Source organism: Neovison vison, chromosome 6, assembly GCF_020171115.1.
Source record: "Neovison vison isolate M4711 chromosome 6, ASM_NN_V1, whole genome shotgun sequence".
NCBI classification, from domain to species: domain Eukaryota; kingdom Metazoa; phylum Chordata; class Mammalia; order Carnivora; family Mustelidae; genus Neogale; species Neogale vison.
The window spans coordinates 46,279,037-46,290,451 of NC_058096.1; the positions used below are offsets into that span (position 1 = coordinate 46,279,037).

The following is an 11,415-nucleotide window of genomic DNA, read 5'->3' on the forward strand; positions in this document are numbered from 1 at the left end:
ACAGATTATTAGCCTTGATACTTGACTCACTAAATCAATGTCTACAGTAAAACCTCAAATATATATTTTTCATAAAACTTTCCTCAGAATGTGTGATCTAGAGGACATTTAATTCAAAATATACATTTGATGTTCTACTATAGGTTCTGTTTTGAGAACACTGAATATAGTAATGTTTTTACAAGTATTCCTGACCCGAATTTCAAATTCTTTGCAGACTATTTTCTACACCTCCATATATTCACTTTAAAAAGAATTTACTGTTCTTTTCTCTTAGTTTCAGTGCTTGCCTATTCCCTAATGAATAATGTTCATGATCCTCCACATGCCATTTAACTCTTTGTATTACTGAGACCCTTCAAGATCCTTTTCCCTATACCCTCCACCCACATCCCAAACATAAAATTTCCAAATTATGAAGATCCTATCCTATAAATTTAGGATGTACTACAATGTCTTTCATTTTTCCAATTCTGTTCATTGCTGCACATTTTAAAAATTGAAATAATTGCACTCATTTCAAAGCCCTCAAAATAGATTCCAATCAACAGAGAGGCAATACACAAAATTGAGATGATTTTTTTTTAAAGATTTTATTTATTTATTTGACAGAGAGAGATTACAAGTAGGCAGAGAGGCAGGTAGAGAGAGAAGGAGGAGGAAGCAGGCTCCCTGCCGAGCAGAGAGCCCGATGCGGGACTCGATCCCAGGACCCCGAGATCATGACCTGAGCCAAAGGCAGCGGCTTAACCCACTGAGCCACCCAGGCGCCCCTTGAGATGATATTTTGATGTGCATAATTTTATTTCAACTCTCCTTTCCTTATTTTCATGTTATAAATTGAGTGACTTTTTTCCAATTTCCTAAATGTCATTTCAGGCAACACTCCAGGAGGATATGGAAAAAGAAAATGGAAAAGGACTTGGAAATGCAACATTGCTGACAGATTTGATTCTCACAGGACTCACATATGAACCACAGTGGCAAATCCCCTTGTTCCTAATGCTCTTGGTTATCTATCTTCTCACCATTGTGGGGAACCTTGGCCTAAATGCTCTCATATGGAATGACTCTCAGCTTCACATCCCCATGTACTTATTTCTTGGGAGTTTGGCATTTGTGGATGCTTGGATATCATCCACAGAATCCCCCAAGATGCAGCCCAACTTTTTTGCCAAGACCAAAATGATATCTCTTTCAGAATGCATGATACAATTTTTTTTCCTTTGCAGTGAGTATAACAGTGGAATGCTTTCTGATGGGAACAATGGCATATGATCGCTATTTAGCCGTTTGCAACATTATCCAGTGATTATGTCAAATACACTGTGCATCCGCTTGTTAGTTTTGTCACTTTTAGGTGGCCTTCTTCATGCCATAATTCATAGTTCTTTTTTATTCAGATTAACCTTCTGCAATTCCATCATAGTACATCACTTTTACTATGACATTATACCATTGCTTAAGATTTCTTGCATTGACCCTTCTATCAAGTATCTGATAGTATTTGTTTTTGCTGGGTCAATGCAGATGTTCACATTCTGATAGTTATTGTCTCCTACAAACTAGTTCTTTCTACAGTCTTAAAAAAGAAGTCTCTACAAGGCATAAAGAAAGCCTTTTCTACCTGTGGAGCCTATCTCTTATCTGTCTCCTTATACTATGCTCTTGTCTTCATGTATGTGCACCCCGTATCTACACAATCAGAAGACCAAGATATGATGGACTCTTTATTTTACACTATCATAATTCCCTTGTTAAATCCAATTATCTACCATTTGAGAAATAAGGAAGTCATAGATTCATTGAGGAAAATATTGAAGAGAAATTCTTAGAATTCACATTATTATCTGTACTCGTTTTACTAGAATGACAAACTGTACAGATTACATACTTGCTAGGTGTTGATTAGTGTTCATTTTTTGCAGTTGTAATTGTCCTAATGTTTAAATGATTTAAGGGGAGATTACAAAACAAATATATGTATATGAAGTCAAAGATAGAGGGAATTTTAATCAAGTGTTCATGACATAAAAATAATTTATAAGGAAACAAAATATTTCACATGCTTGCATGTTTCAATGTGGCTTCATAAATGCATTAAGCATTGAAATAGGGTAATTACTCTAAAAAAGAATTTGAATATGATATATCTGACAACCATACAGCTATGTACCCCAAAGATTCACATTACATTCATTTCACATTGGAGTCAGGGTTGTATTTGAGTGAACAGAGACCAAAAAGTATAATGAGCGATCAGATTTCAGGTTCACCTTTGCCCTTCCTCTCTCACCACTGATTACCTACACCATTCTACTGTTATAATTGAGCTCTTCACACTAAGACTGCTCATTTTTGCCATTTGCTGTAATCCTGTTACTTCTACATCCTGTTAATATTCTTTCTTCCAAAACATTGACTAAATAATATCCCACTTCAGCAACTTTTTATGGATTGTCATATCTACCAGATTATTATATATGTCATACATAACTAGAACTTTATATATGCATATGCATATTTTATTCATATATGTATGTGTACAAAATGAGTGATATACAAAGATACCTACATACATATTATATAGATTGTATATATTCCTGGCAAATTTTATATTTGCTATGTGTTAATTAGTATGTTGTTGTTATTATACAAATTACTATAAGTTATAATACAAATTATAAGTTATATACAAGTCATAATTAATTATATTAATTATATTATAATTAATATTATATATAAATATATAAAATAATAGTATAATTAATATTAATTATATTAATATTAATTATAATATAATATGAGTTATAAGTTATGATTACAAATTTTAAAGATTTTACTTATTTATTTGAGGAAGATAGATCACACAGGAGTAGGGGAGATGGGCAGAGGGAGAAGTGGATCCTCCACTTAGCAGGGAGCCAAATGCAGGGCTATATTCCAGGACTCTGGGATCATGATCTGAGCCAATGGAAGACCCAAATGAGCTTAACCAACTGAGCCACCCAGATGCCACTGTTGTTGTTGCTGTTGTTGTTGTTGTTGTCTTAAAGTAGGCTCCACGCCTGGTATGGGACCCAACACAGGGCCTGATCTAATGACCCTGAGATCAAAACCTCAGGTGAGATCAAGAGTCAGAAACCCAACTGACTGAGTCACTTTGATGCTCTTGTGTTGACTAGCTTTAAACAATTTTTGCAGTTATAATTGCTCTAGTGTTAGTGACTTCAGTCCTAAAGTCTTTTTATGCACAACTTTAATATCTGTGTATGTTTGTGGACATATACACTTGTTCTCCCTGGCATTACTTGAGATTCATTCCCCCAAAACCTTGATTTCACTCTGAAGTCTCCTAAAACACGCCTATGGAGTCTGTGTTATACTGATATGAATTACTGAAATTCTTCTGGACTCTTTGTTCTTAGGTACACTATTTTGTTGATACAGGCTTTTCTACAAAGAATCCTTTCTGAATTGCACCCACCTTCACTTATAATTGAAATGGATCCTATCTTTAAGATCTGTCTTAAATGTTACAGCTTCTTTGATGTATTTCCAGATTACCTCAAAGAGGTATTGTTTGTTTGAGGCATTGTATATTTCCTTTATTCTTTTAGGTCACTAATGCTCTTGGGTAATACTTATTTTTAGCTTATGAACTTCCTTAGATTATACTTTAGAAGTCCTAGTACTCTTCCAGTCTTTTGCGGTGTTTAGCACAGTGGCTGAAACCCATGAGTTAGTAAATAACTATTTACAAAACATGTAAATTGAAAATGAAACTGACAGCACAAATATTTCAAATGAAGTGAAAATGCATCACTCATTCTCATACTGTAATGAGTCTTTGGTGATTACTAGGCCTGGAATGCGTGCGACATGCCAGTTCACCTTCTTGAACTTCTTCCAGGACAATCACGAGTATCATACACCTAAAGTGAATCATTTGTGTTCTTCTTATCATGAGAATTGGCCCCAGGAACAGAGTACAGCACAACCTCAGGGAGAAGCTCTTCAATTAGGTGTTTGTTTAAAGATACAAAACAGGAAAACATTTAAAACAAATATTAATATGTATTCCTGGAGTTTCTGATCACAAGATTAGACCAGATCAACTGCTATATGTTTGTTTCTTTGAGTGATACCTTCAAGTCCAGGGAAAGGGAGTGAATACAGCAGAGTCCAGACATTGTTACTACTTTTCACTAGAGAATCCATGTTATTGCAAAGGTCTGTGGTTAATTCTTATTGTTATATAACATTTCCATTGCGCTGATTTTTTTTCTTAAATTATCTACATTTTTTGGAAGAAGCAGAGGAAGATAAGCGGTGTAGAGTTAAATTATGGAAAATCACACAAATTCACAGAAGAGGAAAAGAGAAGTCCTGGATCACAAAAATAAATTTAGAGACTTCAGTGATTCCATAAAGCACAATAACATTATATCATAGGAGTTCCAGAAGAAAAAAAGAAGAAAACAAAGTACATATATTCCCTCATGGAAATCTTTCAGATTTCCAACTAGCAGAACCTGTTTTCTCTTTGGCCACCAGAGCCCATTCTGTCCTCCTTCAGGTGAGGTCAGAAGTGGCAGGGAACTGACGACACACCTCCCCACCAAGATCAGACCTCAGCCAATATTTATGTAGAACTGCTGTACAGTTCAGTCTTGAACAACACAGGTTTGAATTGCAGAGTTCCACTTATATGTGGATTTTTTCAATAACTACATACCATACTACAAATGCATTTTCCTTTTGATTTTTTTACTTATGTAATTTTATTTTTTTAAATTTTATTTTTGTGTTCCAGACTCATTGCTTATACACCATACCCAGTGCTCCATGCAATACATGCCTTCCTTAATACCCACCACCAGGCTCAACATCCCCCTAATCCTCTCCCCTTCAAAACCCCCAGCTTCTTAGAGTCCACAATCTCTCATGGTTTATACAAAGATACAGATTTACTGAGAAGAAGGGCCATATGTACCCCAATGTTCCTTATGATTTTCTTTTTTTTCCCCTCAAGTAGTCTTTTTAAAAAATTTCTTTTCAGTGTTCCAGAATTCATTGTTTATGCAACACACCCAGTGCCCCATGCAATACGTGCCCTCCATAATACCCACCAGCAGGTCACCCAACCTCCCACCCCCCTCCCATCCAAGTGTTATTTGAACAAATTCTACCTGAAAACTTCCACAATCAAGGGAGGAAAACAGACATTCAAATTCAGGGGACACATAGAACCCCCACAACATCAACAAAAACAGGCCAACACCAGCACATACCAGTTAAATTTGCAAAATATAGAGATAAAAAAAAATCCTAAAAGCAGCAGGACAAAAGAAGTCTCTAACTTACAAGGGAAGAGAAATAAGGTTAGCAGCAGATGTCTCCACAGAAACTTGACAAGCCAGAAGAGAGTGGTAAGATGTATTCACTCTACTGAATGGGAAAAATATGGAGGCAAGAATGCTTTATCTAGCAAGGCTATCATTCAGAACTGAAAGTGACAAAAATTAAAGGATCTCATGACCACTAAACCAGCCCTGCAAGGAATATTAAAGAGAACTGTGAGGGGAAGAGAAAAACCAAAAGCAGCAAAGGCTAGTCCGGAAAAGAAAATCTCCAGAAACAATGAAAAAAAAAAAGTAATGAAATGGCAGAAAATTTCTATCAATAATTACTCTCAATGTAAATGGACTAAATGTACCAATCAAAAGAGACAAGTTTTGTTTCTTAAATTCCACACGAGTGAAATCATACTTTGTCTTTCTCTGACTGACTTATTTTGCTTAGCATAATACACTCTAATTCCAACATAGGGGAAGGGAAGGAAAAATAAACTAAAATAAAAACAGAGAGGGAGACAGACCATAAGAGACTCTTAACTACTGATAACAAACAGAGGATTTCCTGGGGAAGGGGGTGTTACCAGGGGGATAGGGCAAACAGGTCAAGGACATTAAGAAGGGCACTTGATGTAATGAGCCCTGGGTATTATATGCAACTGATGAATCACTAAATTCTACCCCCCAATTAATAATACATTACATGTTAACTAACTTGAATTTGAATAAAACAAAAAAAGTAGACCAAGGTATCAGAATAAATTTAAAGAGACACATCCATATGTTGCCTACAAGAGACCCATTTTAAACCTAAAGATACCTGCAGATTGACAGTGAGGGGATGGAGAAATATTTAGAACACAAAAGGATGACTAAAGAAAGCTAGAATAGCCATACTTTACCAGGAAAACTAGATTTTAAAACAAAGACTGTAAAAAGAGATGAAGAAGGTGACTGCATCCAAATAAAGGGATATATCCAACAAGAAGATCTAACAAACGCAAATATTTATGCCTCAACTTTGGAAGCACCCAAGTGTATAAAACAGTTATTGACAAACATAAAGGAATTCATTGGTGCTAATAATAGTAGGGGGTTTTAACACCCCACTTACAGGAATGGGCAGATCATCTAAGTAGAAAATCATCAAGGAAACGATGGCATTAAATGACACAGTGGACAAGATCAACTTACCAGATATATTCAGAACATTTGATTCTAAAACAGCAGAATACACATTCTTTTTAAGTACACAAGGGGCATTCCCCATAATAGATTATATACTAGGTCCCATATCAGGCTCAATAACTACAAAAAGACTGTGGTCATACCATGCCTATTGACAGCTATGAAACTTGAAGTAAATCTCAAGAAAAAATTTGGACAGGCCACAAATAAATGGAGGATAAAGAACATCCTACTAAAGAATGAATGCATCAACCAAGAAATAAAAGAATAAGTTAAAAAGTGCACTGAAACCATGAAAAATGAAAACATGATGAAAACCTTTGGGAAGCAGAAAAATGGGTCATAAAAGGTACGTATATAGCAATGCATGCCTACATCAGGAAGCAAGAAAAATCTCAAATACACAACCTAACCCTAAACCTAAAGATGCTGGAAAAAGAACCACCAATGAAGCCTAACGCCAGCGGAAGAAGGAAATCATAAAGATGTGAGCAGAAATAAAAGATATAAAAATGAAACAACCTAGTAGAACCGATCAATGAAACCAGGAGATGGTTCCATGAAAAAAATAAAATTGATAATCCTCTAGCCAGACTTACCAAAAAGAAAAGAGAAAGGACCCTAGTAAATAAAATCACTAATGAGAGATGAGGAATCACAACCAATACTACAGAAATACAAACAATTAAAAGAACATATTATTGAAAATAATATGCCAAGAAATTGAGCAATTTGGAAGACATGGATACATCTCTAGAAACATATAAATACCAAAACCAAAACCAGAAGAAATAGAAAACCAGAACAGGCCAATAACCAGGAAAGAAATTGTATCAGTAATCAAAAATCTCCCAGCACACAAAAGCCTGGGGAAGATGGCTTTACAGGGGAATTTTACCAAACACTTAAAGAAGAGTTAATACCTATTCTTCTCCTGCTATTCCAGTAAACAGAAATGCAAGGAAAACTTTGGAACTCATTCTATAAGGGCAGCATTACCTTGATCCCCAAACCAAAGACACCACTAAAAAGGAGAATTACAGATCACTATCCCTAGTGAACTTGGGTGTAAACAATTCTCAACAATATAATAGCAAATCAAATCCAACAGTAGATTAAACAGATCATTCACCACGATCAAATGGGATTTATTTCTGGGTTACAAGGGTGGTTCAATATTTATGAATCAATCAACATGATACACCTCATTAATAAAAGAAAGGACAAGAACCATACAATCTTCTCAATAGATGCAGAAAAAGCTTTTGATAAGGTACAGCATCCTTTCTCAATAGAAACTTTCAGCAAAGTAGGGATATAGGGAATATGCCTCAATATCATAAAGGCCATATATGAACAACCCAAGCTAAAATCATCCATACTGGGGAAAAACTGAGAACTTTTCCTCTAAGGTCAAGAGGAAAACAGGGATGTCCAATCTCACCACTATTATTTAACATGGTACTGGAAGTCCTAACGTCAGTGATTAGACAACAAAAAGAAATAAAAGGCTTCCAAACCAGCAGGGAAGAAGTCAGACACTCACTCTTTGCAGACAACAAGATACTCTGTGTAGAGAACCCATAAGACTCCATCAAAAAAAATGGCTAGAATCGGTATATGAATTTAGCAAAGTCACAGAATACAAAATCTACATACAGAAATATGTTACATTTCTATAAACTTATAATTAAGCAGCAGCAGTATAAGTAAAGAAACAAATGCTCTAAAAAGAGAGCATTGCAAGTTCCTGAGCAGTAGACTTCATTTTATAGTCATCCAACAAATATTGTTTACGCACCACAAAGTATCATCTTTCGTGGTTTAGAAATGTAGGAATGAACATAACAGAAATCCCTATAGCTAATTGTAGCAGCTGGCAACAAGTGATGGATTAGAAGCAACTCTATGTTGTCTATGTTATATATACTCTATATATAGTATTTATATTAAATTAAATTTTATTAATGATACAGTATATTTATATGAATAATGGAATGAAGGGGGAAAGCAAGGTAAGAAGGATAATGTAACTGGGAAGAACTGAAAAGAACAGAGCACAACTCAGTAAATCATATGTGTGGCTAAAGGGTGACAGCAAAGTCTCCACGAGGGTTTTGCAATATATGGAACAAATTCAACTCAGAGTGAAGGAGTTGATGAGCCTAGCTAAACCTCCTACACCTTTGTTTTCCTCTCTAAAAGCTAATTTTCTTTTATAAACCATATTAATCTCTCTAGTAACTGTCCAAACTGACCCAAGACTCTCTCTGGCTCATTTTACATTTTATGCACAGGATAATGAACACCATTCTAAACATGATGTCAGTTACATAAGAATCAGCAAGATGATCATCAAATGAATTAGTGACTTTAGTGAAGGTCATTTACTTTAACCTCATTGTCTCACAGGTCATCTTTAATTTGTGTCACAGAGTTAATATGTTTTGGGAGCTGAATCTCCCCATAGAAATACACTGACGTCATCAGAGGAAAGTCCCATAAGCATTTGATGGGAAAGTTTAACTTTACATTTGTAAGGAATGTAATTCTTGACACTGACTTCTTAGTAGTCACCTAGATTTTCATTTTTAATCCCAAATGTTTTTGAGAGCATAATTTATATCCTGAAATTCTACAAGACTTACCACCATTAAAAAAAGCAATCTGATGTTGCAAGACTCTTCTCAGTGCACTCAGGTAAAGGAAGTACTCAAATTTATCTTTACTTTTGCTATTAGCATCCATAAATATTGATTTATCTGAATTAGTTCTGAGATTTCAACTTCTCACTTTTCTAGCTCTTCTCACAACTGAAGGCTATGGCAAATTAGCATGAGATTTAGACTCAGTTCATGCTGACCTTTTCTGATTATAAGGTAGATCTTCAAAACATACAGGTAAGAGTACAGCTTAATTCTGTTACATAATTCAGGCAAGTACATTGAAAGTTAATTCTAAACATAGCTGAATAATTAAATGGCTTATCTTTAGTACTTTAAAACAAGAAAATAAAACATTCCACCTGTGCCTATATTTTGATGTTTTCATTATGGAAAAATAAACCCATTTTGACCAGAGAATTTACATAATTATACACATTGGTCAAAATATCCTAATGGATCCCTATGTCATCATAAAAAATAGCCTTTGAGGTAAAACAAAATTTGTCTTTGAAAATCATATTTAAATTTTTAAAAAATTTATTCTTTTGATAGAGGGGCAGACACAGAAAGCTCAAGCTGGGGGAGAGGGGAAGAGAGAGGAAGAAGCTGACTCCCTGTTGAGCTGGGAGTCAGACATGGGGCTCAATTGTAGGACCTGGAGATCATGACCTGATCTAAATGGGGACACTTAACTATCTGAGCCACCCAGGATCCCCATCTCAAAAATCATGTTAAGATTTTTTTTTCTTTTTCTAAGTAGTATGAAACTGAAATATACAGGCAAGCTTATTTTTGCTGGATTTCAAACTACTGTGATATACGTCAGAAAATATTATATAAGTTTCTTAGGAAGCAGGAAAATAGTGGATGCGTCAATTCAGATAAGAAAATGATATAAAACTTTTTTAAAGATTGATTTCCAAGAATTTCCATTGTAGGCTCTTGTTCAAAATTAGCAGTCTCAATTTGCAAAAAGCAAAGAGATCACTAAGGATCAGTGGTAGTATACTGACAAGTTCCCCTATCTCAGGTGTTTGAAGCTAGGGCTGGAATCAGTACCTTTTTCCTCTATAGCACAAACAACTCACAAGTCATAACTAAACTCAAATATCTACAGTTCTAATAACAAAACTGTGCATGCATATAGAAAAAAAGCCATGTAGATTATACACAAGCAATTCTGGATTGTGTTGCATATATAGTATATGCTTGAGAATGCAGGGAGTAAAAATCAGTGTGGTCTGGTGCATTTAGTTAAAACTTTCTTAAGTAACATTATATGTAAACTATGCTTTACATAAAGAAGAAGAGGATTTATATATCTGGGAAATATCAACAGGAATTATGGGATGGACAAAATCAGTTTTTATGGAAATGGATCTAATCCTAGAGAAGGTGATGAAAGAGGTGAAAATATACAGATATTTACTTTCTTGGATAGCCAAAGTAATTTTCTTTAAGGATGAAAGTCCTATACTTAAACTTTGTGATATTCATACAATTCCTAAGATATAAATTTAATATTTCTTGAATGCTATTTTCAGTCATTCTCTCCACCAGAAGAGTATATGAAATCTTTGTGCTCAGTTACAAAAATGTGTATATATGAGAATTGATGGTAAATTTATTTTAAGAATCTTTAATACAAAAATTGATATTGAAATCCTTTGTCGGGACGACTGGGTGGTTCAGTGGGTTAAGCCGCTGCCTTCGGCTCAGGTCATGATCTCAGGGTCCTGGGATCGAGTCCCGCATCGGGCTCTCTGCTCAGAGGGGGGCCTGCTTCCCTCTCTCTCTCTGCCTGCCTCTCCATCTACTTGTGATTTCTCTCTGTCAAATAAATAAATAAAATCTTTAAAAAAAAAGAAATTCTTTGTCAACAATGTATAAATATGGGTATGCAAGATTTCTACACTATTCATACATGAATTCATGAAGACAAACTTTTTCAATTGTAAGCATTCTTCTTGCAATTACAAAAATATTCACAGGAATGCTGATTTTCAGAATTGAGTTTGTAAAATGACATGTTAGGGGAATGACTATCCCCTAGAGGTTTGTGTGCCTTCATCCAGAGATACTAAGGGAAGTTTGAAGAAGCTCCTCTCTTTGTTGTAAAAAGAAAAAGTTGGAAGGAAAGTTATATATACTCTAAATTAGAATCTTATATTTCCAGAATTCCTCTCTCAACAGAGAAGGTGGAT

At 35.0% G+C, this 11,415-nt stretch overlaps 1 pseudogene; it reads left to right on the top strand.

The window, feature by feature from the left end:
- The first annotated feature begins 867 nt into the window (after positions 1 to 867).
- Positions 868 to 1,835, top strand: LOC122910039 (annotated as a pseudogene).
- The last annotated feature ends 9,580 nt before the right edge of the window (positions 1,836 to 11,415 follow it).